Source organism: Sapajus apella, unplaced genomic scaffold (assembly GCF_009761245.1).
Source record: "Sapajus apella isolate SASKATOON/1434 unplaced genomic scaffold, GSC_monkey_1.0 scaffold47, whole genome shotgun sequence".
Lineage (NCBI taxonomy): Eukaryota > Metazoa > Chordata > Mammalia > Primates > Cebidae > Sapajus > Sapajus apella.
In genome coordinates this window covers 9,553,420-9,568,003 of record NW_022436987.1, presented here as the reverse complement: position 1 = coordinate 9,568,003, position 14,584 = coordinate 9,553,420, and the positions used below count along the sequence as shown (strand labels likewise).

The 14,584-nt window shown below is 38.4% G+C and overlaps 1 protein-coding gene and 1 long non-coding RNA gene across 3 annotated transcripts in view; one reads left to right on the top strand and one right to left on the bottom strand.

The window, feature by feature from the left end:
• Positions 1-10,562, bottom strand: part of LOC116525161 — a 27,362-nt gene extending 16,800 nt beyond the window's left edge. Inside the window, exon 1 of the long non-coding RNA XR_004257601.1 lies at positions 10,483-10,562. This is a non-coding gene — a long non-coding RNA (uncharacterized LOC116525161). The remainder of the gene's footprint in view (positions 1-10,482) is intronic.
• Positions 1-14,584, top strand: part of RRAS2 (RAS related 2) — a 91,151-nt gene that overhangs the window by 9,802 nt on the left and 66,765 nt on the right. The window lies entirely within an intron of this gene.

Below are 14,584 nucleotides of genomic sequence, written 5' to 3'. Positions count from 1 at the left end.
CTTCTCCTTCCCCTCTTCTCCTTCCCCTTCCCCCCTTCCCCTTCCCCTTCTTCCCCTTCCCCTTCCGACAGAGTTTCACTTTTGTTGCTCAGGCTGGACTGCAGTGGCACAATCTCGGCTCACTGCAGCCTCTGCCTCCTGGGTTCAAGTGATTCTCCTGCCTCAGCCTTCTCACTAGCTGGGATTACAGGGAACCACCACTATGCCCTGCTAGTAATTTTGTATTTTTAGTAGAGATGGGGTTTCACCATGTTGGCCAGGCTGGTCTCAACCTCCTGACCTCATGTGATCCACCCACCTTGGACTCCCAGAATGTTGGGATTACAGGCGTGAGCCACCGCACCCAGCTGTATTTGCTTTCATGAATAAAATATATAAACCAAACTAAGAAATTAACATTGATTTGTTATTATACTAGTATCTGATGAGTAGAATTTGTTTGAAATTTGCCAGTTGTCCCAGTGATGTCCTTTATAGTAGAAGAAAATCTCAGATTATCTAATTCATTATTTCCATGTCTTACTTTTGGAACAGTTCTTTAGTCTCTGTGTTTTATGACATTGACATTTCTAAAGAGTACAAATTAGTTACTTGTAGAGTCCCCTCAATTTGGTTTGGCTGATGAGATTCAGGTTATGCATTTTTTTTGGGGGGGGAGCAGAAATAACAGAAATGTTGTGTTATTAAGAGATGTAAGTTGTATTTATTTGAGTACATACATGCCTTTTTGACTCAGCAATCCCAATTCTCAGCATTTACTCTGAAGATACACTTCCAACAGTATGAAAATACACATGCACAAGGTTGCAGCATTTCTTAATTACAAAAATTACAAGCAACCTACACGATAGGAAAATCCAGTGGAGCATTATGCACCTGTGAAAAAGTGTGAGCAAGGGCATGATTAACCTATATGGAGTGCTTTCTTGGATATGTTGTTCAGATGTCTTGGTTTGTTTGTCTTGCTTTCAAACAAGCTAACAAGCTTGTTCAACCCGCAGCCTGCGAATGGCATGCGGCCCAGGACAGCTTTGAATGTGCAAGACAAAAGTTTCTTAAAATATTATTAGGTTTTTTTGCAGTTTTTTTAAGCTCATCAGCTATTGTTATTTTAGTGTATTTTATGTGTGACCCAAGACAGTTCTTCCAGTGTGGCTCAGGAAAATCAAAAGATTGGACAACCTAAAGGAATACCTGAGGCTGGGTAATTTATAAAGAAAAGATGTTTTGTTGGTTCAGAGTTTTACAGGCTGTACAAGAAGCAGGGTATTAGCATCTACTTCTGGTGAGGGTGTAAGGAAGCTTCCATTCATGACAGAAGGGGAAGGGGAGGGGCGTGTGCAGAGATCACATGGTGAGAGGAAGCAAGCCAGTAGGGAGGCACCAGGCTCTTTTTAACAACCAGCTGTAGTGGAACTAATAAATAAGAGTTCATTTATACCCCAATCCCAGGGAGGGCATTAATCTATTCATGAGGGATTCACTCCCATGACCCAAACACTTTCCATTAAGCCCCACCTCCAACTTTGGGGATCAGATTTCAGTATGAGATTTGGAGGGGTCACACAAACCAAACCTACAGAATCAGTGAAAAAAAGTAAAGTGTTAAAGTATTTACTACTTTGTGTGTAGTATACTACCTTTTGTTTAAGAAAGAAGGAGAGGCCGGGCGCGGTGGCTCAAGCCTGTAATCCCAGCACTTTGGGAGGCCGAGGTGGGCGGATCACGAGGTCAAGAGATCGAGAACATCCTGGTCAACATGGTGAAACCCGTCTCTACTAAAAATACAAAAAATTAGCTGGGCATGGTGGCGCGTGCCTGTAATCCCAGCTACTCAGGAGGCTGAGGCAGGAGAATTTTCTGAACCCAGGAGGCGGAGGTTGCGGTGAGCCGAGATCGCGCCATTGCACTCCAGCTTGGGTAACAAGAGTGAAACTCAGTCTCAAAAAAAAGAAAGAAGGAGAAATAAGAAAATACATCTATATTTGTTCACGGGGCAAAAACAAAACACAAGAAAGATTAATTAGAGGTTGTTTGATTTCCTAGAGAATGGGTAGTTATGCAGTGGAAAGGATAGAGGGAATGGGGGCAGGGACTCTTCTGAGGATACCTTTCTGACTTTTGGAACCATGTTAATGTTTCACATACTGAGTATATAAGCAATAAACACACCAACAAAATCAAGTGTTGAAAAAAACACCTTAAGGTGGAGTACAAACAAACAAATGAACTAAATCTATTTCAAATGAGTAACAACTACACTGAAGAAGTGAAAAACAACTAATTTAGGTAACTTTTGATCTTAGTATTTGAACTCTGTCCTCAGGATGAAGACAAAAAGATTGAAATAACCATTGAACTCTAGTTAGTAGAGTTAACTAGAATTTTTGGTTTTTGTTTTTGTCATAGAGGCATGGGTTTGCAATTTTGAAGCAATTGTCTGTAGTATTATAAGGAAATAAGTAAATATGTTGTGGAAAATGGGAGCCAGTTTTGACTGTTGGAGAAGGACTGTTGGAGTTTTGACTGTTGGAGTTACAAACGTAAAAAGGGTAAAGGTTAAAATGAACTCTGATGTTTGATTGGAATTGAAGATAGTGGTATAAATTCATGGTTTTGGAAGTATATAGATATAGAAATAGATCTTATTATGGGTACACATGCCTATATCTGTATGCCTTTTTCCACTTCTGTCTGCTAAGATGGCCAAGAAGCAGTGATACCTCTTTATCACTGATATCACCTAGGGCTAGGCAATGATATCACCTAGCCCTAGATCTTGGTTTCTAACTACCATTAATACTATTCTCTACTGGAAGGAACCTAGAGAAATGACAGATTCCAGCGTAGGGGAAGGAAAAAAATACAAAATATGCTTGGAGCTTCTTGTAGTCTCATAAGATAAGGGAGGGCTCAAAAAAGTAAAATGATGGGATATGTCAAAGAGACATAGGAGCCAGTCTGGTGAAACTCCCACTAACTGTCTATAGGGCAGTTTGATCATTGAAGTAAATAAGACAGTACTTGTTTATTTCCCATAAAGTAAGGATCTCTGATAAATGAATGATCTAGAAGCTCTTAATGTAGAATTCGGACTAGTGAATGAACATAAAGGAAAAAGTGGAATAAGTAAATTGCCTTTTGGCAATTATAACAATTGATTTAAGTAAGAACCATAAATGGATCTTAAAACTAGTGGGTAAAAATGGATATTAAAACTAGTGGCTCACGCCAGTAATCCCAGCACTTTGGTAGGCCGAGGCAGGTGGATCACAAGGTCAGGAGTTGGAGATCATCCTGATCAACATGGTGAAGCCCTGTCTACTAAAAATGCAAAAATTAGCTGGGTGTGGTGACAGACGCCTGTAATTCCAGCAATTCTGGAGGCCGAGGCAGGAGAATTGCTTGAACCAGGGAGGTGGAGGTTGCAGTGAGTTGAGATTGTGCTACTGCACCCCAACCTGGCGACAGAGTGAGACTCCATCAAATAAATAAATAAACAAATAAAGCTAGTGGGTGAAAGTTTGAGAGTAGCTGGATGTTATCATAGTCTCAAAGTATGTTCTCATAAGTTATTGTGAATTTTACAGGGGAAAATAACTTTACGGGGGAAACCTGACACCAACTTGCCCACGCGATTAAAGTTAACATCTTTGATGTTACTCTAGGTAATAATAATGAGCAGAGTTTGTTTTACTTAGTTATGCCAACGAGATCTTGTCTTTATAATTAGCTTAGCTAGGCATTGAATGAAATTAAGACTAAAGGAACCAAGCAGAGCGTAAAGGAGACCAGCTTTCTCTCTGTTTAAAAAATATCTCTTGGCCGGGCGCGGTGGCTCACGCCTGTAATCCCAGCACTTTGGGAGGCTGAGGTGGGTGGATCACGAGGTCAAGAGATCGAGACCATCCTGGTCAACATGGTGAAACCCTGTCTCTACTAAAAATACAAAAAATCAGCTGGGCATGGTGGCGTGTGCCTGTAATCCCAGCTGCTCAGGAGGCTGAGGCAGGAGAATTGCCTGAACCCAGGAGGCGGAGGTTGCGGTGAGCCGAGATTGCGCCATTGCACTCCAGCCTGGGTAACAAGAGCGACACTCCGTCTCAAAAAAAAAAAAAAAATCTCTTAATTTTGTAGCCAGATGTCTTGGGAGGGAAAGGTTAATAAATTTATGTTAGTCTGGTAAGGCTTTGGCCAGGAACTTTAATCTTTATTTAGCGTAATAACTTCCTCCCTTTGCACCAAGTGTGTCTTTTGCTGTATAACTGTTATTTTTTCTGTGTTCTGTGATGGTTTTTGGAAAGTAGATATAATTTTTTCTACTGGAATGTATCTTAAAAACTATTTATATTCTTTTTAAAATTTTAAAGACAGGGTCTTGCTCTAGTGTCCAAGTCAGGCTTCAGTGCAGTGTTGTGATCACAGGTCACTGTAGCCTTGGAACTCCTGGGCTCAAATGGTCCTCCTACCTTGGCCTGCCAAAGCGCGGGCACTACAGATGTGAGCCACTGTGCCTCAGTTTTTGATTTTTTGTAGAGACAGGGTCTTGCTGTGTTGCCCAGGCTGGTCTTGAACTTCTGGCCTCAAGTGATCCTCCTGCGTTGGCCTCCCAAAGCACTGGGATTACAGGTGTAAGCTACCTCACCCTGTATAAAATTATTTATATATATATTATTTATTATTATTATTATTATTATTATTATTTTTTGAGACGGAGTTTCGCTCTTGTTACCCAGGCTGGAGTGCAATGGCTCGATCTCGGCTCACCGCAACCTCCACCTCCTGGGTTCAGGCAATTCTCCTGCCTCAGCCTCCTGAGCAGCTGGGATTACAGGCACACGCCACCATGCCCAGCTAATTTTTTGTATTTTTAGTAGAGACGGGGTTTGACCATGTTGACCAGGATGGTCTTGATCTCTTGACCTCGTGATCCACCCGCCTCGGCCTCCCAAAGTGCTGGGATTACAGGCGTGAGCCACCGCGCCAGGCTATTATTTTTTATTTTTAAGATTTTTATTTATTTATTTATTTTTTGAGACGGAGTCTTGTTCTGTCACCCAGGCTAGAGTGCAGTGGTGTGATTTTGGCTCACTGCAACCTTTGCCTCTCAGGCTCAAGCGATTCTCCTACCTCAACCTCCTGAGTTGCTGGGATTACAGCACACACCACCATGCCTGGCTAATTTTTTTTTTTTTTTTTTTTTAGTAGAGATAGGGTTTCACCATGCTGGCCAGGCTGGTCACTCCTGACCTCGTGATCCACCCGCCTCAGCCTCCCAAAATGCTGGGATTACAGGCGTCAGCCACTGCGCTTGGCCGTGATTTATATTTTTAAACATACTTAATTGGAGAATCAGAATACTAGTGTCTTATTTCTAGTTACAGAAGATGGAAATTTAGCAGTTTTATTTACTCTGTTTCTACTCCTTTCATACATTTTTTTGACTTTATTTACAACAGCCAAAATTGTGTGAGATTGAGCCGAGTTTATTTTACTTAGTTATAACACTTAATGAGGGTTTTGCATTCTGTTTTCTTATTACAATTATAATAGTTTATAATACCCATTGGTATTAATTCCTTTGTCATTAGGGTTATTGCTTTTATTTGCCATTTCTGTCATTCTGCCTGGTTTTAAGTCTTACAAAAAATCCTCATGAACAGCTAGGTTTAATTATTTTTAAAATTGTTTGTATTTGTTTATAGACAGGGTCTTGCTCTGTTGTCCAAGCTGGAGTGCAGTGGCATGATCATAACTTACTGCAGCCTTGAACTCCTAGGCTCAAGTAACCCTCTTCCTGTCTTATCCCTCTGAGTAGCTAGGACTACAGGGTGTGCCACCATGCCCAGCTAACTTTTTTATTTTTACATTTTAGAGATGGGGGTCTCATTTTGTTGCCCAGGCTGGTCTTAAACTCCTGGCCTTTAGCCATCCTCCCACCCTGGCCTCCTATAGGTCTGGGATTATAGGCGTGAATCACTGTGCCTGGTGTTTTTATTTTTAAATTGACAGATAAAATTGTATGTATTTATTATGTACAATATGGTGTTTTGAAGTATATATACATTGTGGAACGGCTAAGTATAGCTAACATAGGTATTATGTCACATAGTTGTCATTTTTGTGGTGAGAACACTTTTAACATCCATTCACTCAGCATTTTTCAAGAGTACAATATATTGTTATTAACTATAATTACTATGTTATACAGCTACTTTTTATTTTGAATTGTGATTTAAAGAACATTTCCAAGTATTTTTTTTACTGAAAACATATCTAAAACATTTTGCATGATAAGTGATGATTTGGCTGGGTATAAAATTATTGGGTCCTAACATTTTTATGCAATAGAGGTCCTGCTTTATTTGCTGTCTTTATATGGCTGGCCTCAAATTTCTGATCTGCAGAAATAACTTTCCTAGGTGTGTGCTCGCAGCATTCTCTTACCTTGGAAATGGACACATTTATCAGGATATGACTAAAAGTTTTTCTCTGTCACTAGCTTTCCCAGGGAAATGATGAAACATTCTCATGTCTGGGAAGACTGCCTTCTCCATTTTTGTATTCATTTTTTCAATTATCTTCTGAAATACCTATTATTTACACATTGAGTTTCTGTAACTTTTATAGTACATTGTTTCAAGTTAGCTAATGAAAAGGATAAGATCCTCTATTCTAGAAAGATTTATCAAATTTGTCTTCTCCATCCCTGATGAAATTTTCTGGATGTCACACATAATTACTGTCTCTAAAACATATTTAGCGCCCTTGATTTCTCAGTCTGTTATTAAACGATGGTAATGTTCTCTTGTCTTTTCTGAAGGCCACAAAATGGGTATTTTTGTAAAGCTTGTTATATTTAATGAAACAACTTCCAGGGAAGTGATTTTTCTTTGTGTTGAAGAGTATATTTGTTTTTCTTCTTGCTTATTAAGAGTTGCTTGTAGCTGTTCTTGGTGTGGGATGTTAAGAGCAGCTGGTCATCTCTCAGAATTGCCTTGGGGTACTGAGATTTTGGTTTTGTTTTGGTGCTGAAGAGCAAGTTGACATTGGGGAGCTTCAATTTCTTGGAGAATGTTAGTAGCAGAATTTCAGCAAATATGAAATTTTATTAAATCCTGTAAATCTTAAGAGCCTAAGACATTCAGCTGAATATGGGCTTTTGGCTGAGAGGTATAATTTTGTAGAATTAGAGATGTTTAAAAGGAATAGTTTTCAAGTTTTTAAATCCTTCACAACTTAGCTTTCTGCACTGAGGCAAGTGGAAGAGTGTATGTGTATTCTTAAAAGAAGATTTTGGACTAGAAAACAATTTTTTTTCCCCATCTTCTTTTGTTCTTCTGTAGCTCAGACCTTGAATAATGATCTGTGTCTGGTTCACCTTGACGTTATTTTAAACCCTGTAAGCACTAAACTATAAATAAGTATTTAGAGGACTTTATTTGATATGCTTTGTCTGAATCTGTGCCTCTTAGTTGTATTTGTACATTTTATTCATATTTACATTTTCAGAACCATAGACTAGGAATACCTTTGTTACGCAGAACGAAGCACATAACAAAATATTTGTTAGTATTTGCTAGTATCAAGTCTTGAGTGGAGGCCAGGTGTGGTGGCTCATGCCTGTAATCCCAGCACTTTAGGAGGCCGAGGAGGGCAGATCACTTGAGGTAAGGAGTTCCAGACCAGTCTGGCTGACATGGTGAAACCCCATCTCTACTAAAAATACAAAAAATTAGCCAGGCATAGTGGCATGCATCTATAATCCCAGCTATTCAGAGGCTGAGGCAGGAGAATTGCTTGAACCCGGGAGCGGAGGTTGTAGTGAGACGAGATCATGCCACTGCACTCCAGCCTGGGTGACAAGAGTGAGACTCTGTCTCCAAAAAAAAAGTCTTGGGTAGGACACAGGAAATAGTGGAAAAAAGAGGCCTTTAGAAAGATGTGTTGTATCTATTACAGTTCCATAGCATCTAGTTACTGAATAAGGAAACGAGCTGGCTTTCATTTTGTATTTCAGAGTTTCTATATAATTAAAAAGATCATATGTGACTTATACACTTTGAATCTTGAGTTTTAGAATTTGATCCATAGCATTCAGTTTTAGCCAAAATAATAATCCTCTTTGGAGAAGATAGTCCTTTTTAAATTTCTCTCTGGCAATTCTGACTTGGGAAGTGTACAACAGTCTGAGAGTAAGTTCTTAAAAGTTGTAACTTTTGTCTTATTTCCTGATGAATTTTCTCCTAATGCCTGTTTTTGGTTAATGATGATGTGCTTGACAATTCAATAGTCAGCAATTTGTTAACTGAAAGGAAGAGAATAGTAAGCAGGTAGTCAAGTCAAACTGCAAAAGAAGATTTGTGATAGATTTAATGTTTAAGTTTCAGAAATCACCTGGGAAAGATATGTGGCTATTAAATTTGTAATTTTGTCCTTTTTGCCTCTAAAATTAAGATTTGTCAACTAAGGTAGAGAAATTTGCCTGATGCAAGTATGCTTGTGTGCAGGTACACAGAGGTATATATATTTTACTTAACTTGAGGAAGGAGCGAATTTAAGGTTAGAGAGGCGTTTGTGGGTTTTTGGAATAAAATGGAAATAAATGTGAAACAAAAATTAAGTCTGATAACGATGAATTGCAGATAATTAAATTAATGATTGTAGATTAAGTACTACATGAATTATTTTCAGAGAATGGCATGGAATTTCCATTCCAACAAGTTGGTTTAAATGACTGAACACAAAATTTTTTTGTATTTTTAGTAGAGACGGGGTTTCACCATGTTGACCAGGATGGTCTCGATCTCTTGACCTCGTGATCCACCCACCTCGGCCTCCCAAAGTGCTGGGATTACAGGCTTGAGCCACCGCGCCTGGCCCTGAACACAATTTTTTAAATTATTGTTTTTTGAAATAAGGTCTTACTCTGTCTCCCAGGCTGGAGTGCAATGGCACAGTCACGGCTCACTGGAGCCTTGACCTTCCTAGCTTAAGCGATTCTCCTACCTCAGCTTCTCGAGTAACTGACTACAGGTGTACGCCACCATGCCCAGCTAATTTTTGTATTTTTTTTGTAAAGATGGGGTTTCACCGTGTTGCCCAGGCTGGTCTCGAACTCTTGGACTCAAGTGATCAGGGCACCTTAGCTTCCCAAAGTGCTGGGATAACAGGGAACTACTTTATTAAAAAAAAATAAATTATTTATTTATTTATAAGACGAGATCTCACTCTGTCACCCAGGCTGGAGTGCAGTGGCACGATCTCGGCTCACTGCCACCTCAGTCTTCCAGGTAGAGGCGATCCTTCCACCTCAGCCCCAGAAGTAGCTGGGACTACAGGCATGCGCAATCATGCCCCATTAATTTTTGTATTTTTTTGGTAGACATGGGGTTTTGCCATGTTGCCTATGCTGTTCTCAAACTTGGGCTGAGCTCAAGCGATCTGCACACCAGCCCTCCTTGGCCTCCCAAAGTGCTGGGATTACAGGCATGAGCCACCATGCCTGGCCTACGGGGAATAACTTTAAAATTATCAAGTGACTTAATGTCAGAAATTTCTGATAGCCACTGCAAGTTGTTTTATAACAAAGCACCTTCATTCATTTGAAAGTTAAGAATGGAGTAGGAATGGTGAGGTTGCTTATTAGTAATTCAAATTTAAGTTTTGAGTCTTTGGGTTATTTCCTTACTATTATGAAGTCTGAGAGGTGTGAAAATAGCATGGAAAAGTTTGTCTTCTGTTTCACTATTAGTTTGTAATTTTTAGTTTTTAATTTTATATTTAGAGACAGACAGTTGTGTGTGTGTGTGTGTGTGTGTGTGTGTGTGTGTGTGTGTGTGTATTTGTTCTCCTTCCTCAAATCATTGCAAAGTATGTACTTAGTGTATATTTCTTTGAAGTGAAAGTTTCAGAAAGAAGCTATTGGCTGAGCTGATTATCCAATGAAGTTGTCTGACATGGGTTACTTTAGTTTGTGGTTTTAGATGAACAGTGCATTGTGCACAGCTGTTACTCAAACAGCTTTGTTCCAGCTGTCTTACTGGCCAGTCATAAAATACCCCACATTCCTTTTCTTTTAAAAGCAGAACCTCTTGTAATATTCTATACTTTATACTTAAAATGGATCTGGTAATTAATGATTTTCCTTGATTTTTACTCCGATCAATAGCTATTTACTTAGAGTAATGTCAAAATGAATTATGTGTAATAGATTTCAGCCTTGTCATATTTTTAATTTTTTGAGAATTAAACTTGCAGTTGTGAAATATGTATATGAGACAAGTTAAGTGATTAACATTGAAAAAGACACCATACATTAATCATGTCCCCCAAATAAGTAGCTGGTATCTAGATAATGAAACTGGGCATCTTCTCTTTTCTTAATATTAACCTTGAGTTTGCATTAATTCCAATAGAATTATGAAATGAAAAACTATAATGTTGTGTTCTATAGCTTGTATAGAACTTGTATAGGTGAACTTTGGTTTGTATTTTTGATAAGGTGGTTGCTTGGTTGGTCTTCCTTTTCCCATCCAGTGCAGTAACTGAATTATATAAAGGCTTTCAACTTTTGTTTTTTAATTAGGAACAGGTGTCTATGAAAAATATATTGAAGTAATTATGACTAATTATTTCATTTTCTACCAGTTACAACCCTTTATGATTGGAAGGGAACACAGAATCGTCATGGTCACTATTTCCATTCTACAGATGAGGAAATGTAGGCTTGGGAAGAAGGGATTTGCCTGAGGTCCTGCAGCAAGTAAAAAGTGAAGCTGGGATTTAAGTTGGTTTTCCTAGTTCTAAATATGATCCTCTTCCCACTACAGAACTATTAATGTTAAGTTGGAGTAAAAGTGACAACACTTATTAGAGGGGAGCTGAAAAGCATGATAAATAGATACTCTTTGTGTATGAAGTTTTTGGTCATGTGACTATGTTAACAGTTTGAATCTGGGAACAGCACTGGGGTAGGAAGAGAGGGAAGAGTAAGTGAGGTTTAACCCAAAACCACACTTGATGTATTTGTATTTCTATTAAAAATGCAAATGATGGCTACTGATAAAAACTTAGTATGGAGCTGAAGATTTGCAGCGATGTCCTGTTCAAAACGTAGTTTAGGAAGACTGTTATATGATTATTAATGATGTATAGATGGATGAGAATGACGGATACCAAATTCAGGATATTGATTACCTCTTGGTGTTGGAGAAGAGAGAGGACTATTATTGAGGAGGCATGCAAAAGTCTTCAATCATATTACAAATGTTTTATTTCCTAAGTTGGGTGGTGGGTATGCATATTCTTTATATTTTTTCATAACATTTTCTGAGGTATTTTATAGTTAAGAACAGAATATACTCTGAATTGACTTAAATATATAGTCAAATGAAAATTTTTAGCTGTTCATTTGGTGTTAAAGGTATGACTTGGTTGACGAGACACAAAGTGTGTTCTTCAGGATAGGAATTTATTTTTATTTTTATTTTTTTTGGCCCTCGTCTTTTCAAACAACAAATAAAACTTGAGTACATTCTTATTATAGTAAGAAATTCATATTTGAATTTGTGGATAAAACTGTTGTATGTGAATGTGAGTGTTGTGATTTGCTTTTAAAATTAATATACATGGTTTCTGAAGATTTCTCCAAAGCACAGTATCTGATTTTGTCTTGGTAGTTACAGGAGCTGATGATTAATTTTTTCTTAAGTTTCCTATGTAAAGAAATGATGGCTTTAACTTTTCTCAGCACCAAATTCTTAACACGTTTTTAGGTATACAAAACAAATGTCCACATAATGTAGTTTGAGGTAGGTTTAATGACTGAAAGAAAACCTGGAGTATCATACTAGACCTGTGCTCTGTGCTATGCTGTTGACTTTTTTTGCCCGTGAAATTTACTGCTATAGAAAATGGATAACTTTTGGACTGAGAAGATTTTCATCAAGGATTGAATTTTTGGGGGGAGGGGTAGGATTATTTATTTTAAAAACGTGCTGCCACTCTTGGTGGCCTTATGTATGACAGGAATCTCATTTTCATCATGGAATTTGAAAAAATGATGGGGTCACTGGTTATCTAAAGGCTTCAACTTTGATTTTGAGAGAGGTGGGATGGAAGAGAGAAAAGGAATTCTGTGTTCTTGCAACAAGAATGTGAAAGTATATACATTTGAATGTTGCTAATTGCCTCAAGAAAGAAACTCTTCATCTTTAGACTTATATATTATAATGTTTAAGAGGAAGAGGGTAGGGTAGGTAAGAGGTGGAAGGTTGGGAAAGGTGGATAACTGCTCTTGGTCTTGAGTTTAGAGGTTTGGATTATATCCTTTTTAGGAGTTACCAAGGAATGAACTCACGGTATAAATTGGGGATCCTTTGATGATTGTGGATAGATTTTTATGGATCTAAGTGTCTGGCTCTTGTGGTATTGATTTTTGAGAACTTGAAAAAGTGTTTTGCTTCTAATACGGTTTAGTTTTGTAGGCATTTTTCTTTTCGTGTCTTCTAGCAGAACCATTCTCGTTCCAGTGACAAATATAAGCAGTGGTTCATTAAGACTTTTTAATAAACAGAATTTGGAAACTGTTCTTAATGTGGGGATTCTTAACTTTTCTGTGTAAAGGGCTCTTGGTAGTTTGGTAAAGCCTATGGGATTCTCCAAATACTTTTTTCTGGCCATACATGGTGGCTCACGCCTGTAATTCCAGCACTTTGGGAGGCCGAGATGGCTAGATCACTTGAGGTCAGGAGTTTTAGACCACCGTAGCCTACGTGGCAAAACCCTATTTCTACTGAAAAAAAAATAAAAAATTAGCTGGGCCTGATGGGGTACCCCTGTAATCCCAGCTACTCAGGAAGCTGAGTCAGAAATAGCTTGAACCTTGGAGGCGAAGGTTGCAGTGGGCCAAGATTGCCCCACTACACTCCAGCCAGGGTGATAGACTGGACTACACTCTAGCCAGGGTGAAGTGTTGCCCTGTTACCCAGGCTGGAGTGTAGTGGCAAGATTTCGACTCACTGCACCCTTCCCTACAACCCCCAACCCTGGCTCAAGCAAATGTCCCACCTTAGCCTCCTGAGTAGCTGGAACCATTGGCCTGCACCACCACAGCTGGCTATTTTTTTTGTGTTTTTAGTAGAGATGGGATCTTTCCATGTTACCCAGGCTGGTCTCAAACCTCTGAGCTCAAGCCATCTGCCTGCCTCAGCCTCTCAAAGTGGTGGGATTACAGGCATGAGCCACTACTCCCAGCCAGAATACTATTTTTAAATGTATAAAATAAAAAGAATAGGATAATAAGGGGAACCAATATGTTTAAATTCAAGTAACTTTCTTTTTTAACTTTAATAACTTCTCTTTTTAAATTCTTTTTAACTTTAATAGTGTAAATGCTATTCTGACTTATCTGCAATAGCTATTACATGAAAATGTCTGATGTCTGTTGGTGATAGTCCACAGGTATTGCTAGATTGCTTTATAGAGGAAGTGCTAAGTTTCAGTTGGAGGTATCAGAAAACAAAATTAAAACAAATTTAGTCGAAAGATCTAATTGGCTTTTTGATACTAGAATCTGGCAACATCTCATTCTGTAAAATAGAGTGACTATTTTGATGAACTGAGCACAGAAGTTTGGCTTTAAAGGCAGAAAAGGGCTGAAAACAGAAACAAAACAAAAAATGGATTGGTCTTTTTTTTTATTATTAATTTTTTCCTTTTTCTTTCTTTCTTTCTTTCTTTTTTTTTTTTTTTTAAGAGACAGTTTCACTGTGTTACCCAGGCTGGTGTTGAACTACTGGCCTCAAGTGATTTTTCCCACCTTGGTTTCCCAAAGTACTGGGATGACAGGTGTGAGTCACTGAGCCCAGGGGGATTGATCTTTTTAAAGTTATTTTCCTTGGAAATGTTAAAGCAGATGGGACTTCCTTATAATGCCAGCTAAAACTGGCCTGTTTGGGGATTCAGCTATTATCTCTCATTCTCTTGATTTCTAGGTCAGATAAATGGCTTGGTGGTGTGAAACTTCATTCAGCATGGGTAGCTTTGTTTTGGTTTGGTCTGTTGGGCCTAGTACAGAAGCTCAGTCCAAACTGATGGCCTCTCATAAGTTTAATTTAACAGAGGTTAGTGAAAAACCATTTTGCCCATCGTTTTGAAGTTTTAAATACCAAGATCCCTTTTCTATTGTGGTGGAAAAAGAAATCAGAATTTGCGATTGAGTCCCATATTCACTGTTTTGTAGTATCCGTATCCTTCTGTAACTCTGAGCCTTAAATCCCCAGAACCTCTTTTTAATGTGGTTTAAAAAAAAAAAAAATCAGGATTTGGAGCCATTTGACTTTGGGATTGAGTTTCATCTTTACATGTTGTGCATTCCTAATCCAAAAATCTGAAATCCAGAATGCTCAAAAAATCTGAAACTTTTTGAGTGCCAATATGATGTCACAAGTGGAAAATTTCAAACTTGACCTCAATTAAGTGTGAAAGCACACAAACTTCGTTTCATGAACAAAATTATTTTTAAAAAGTATCAAATTACCTTTTAGATATGTGTAAAATGTGTATAGAAACATAAATAAAT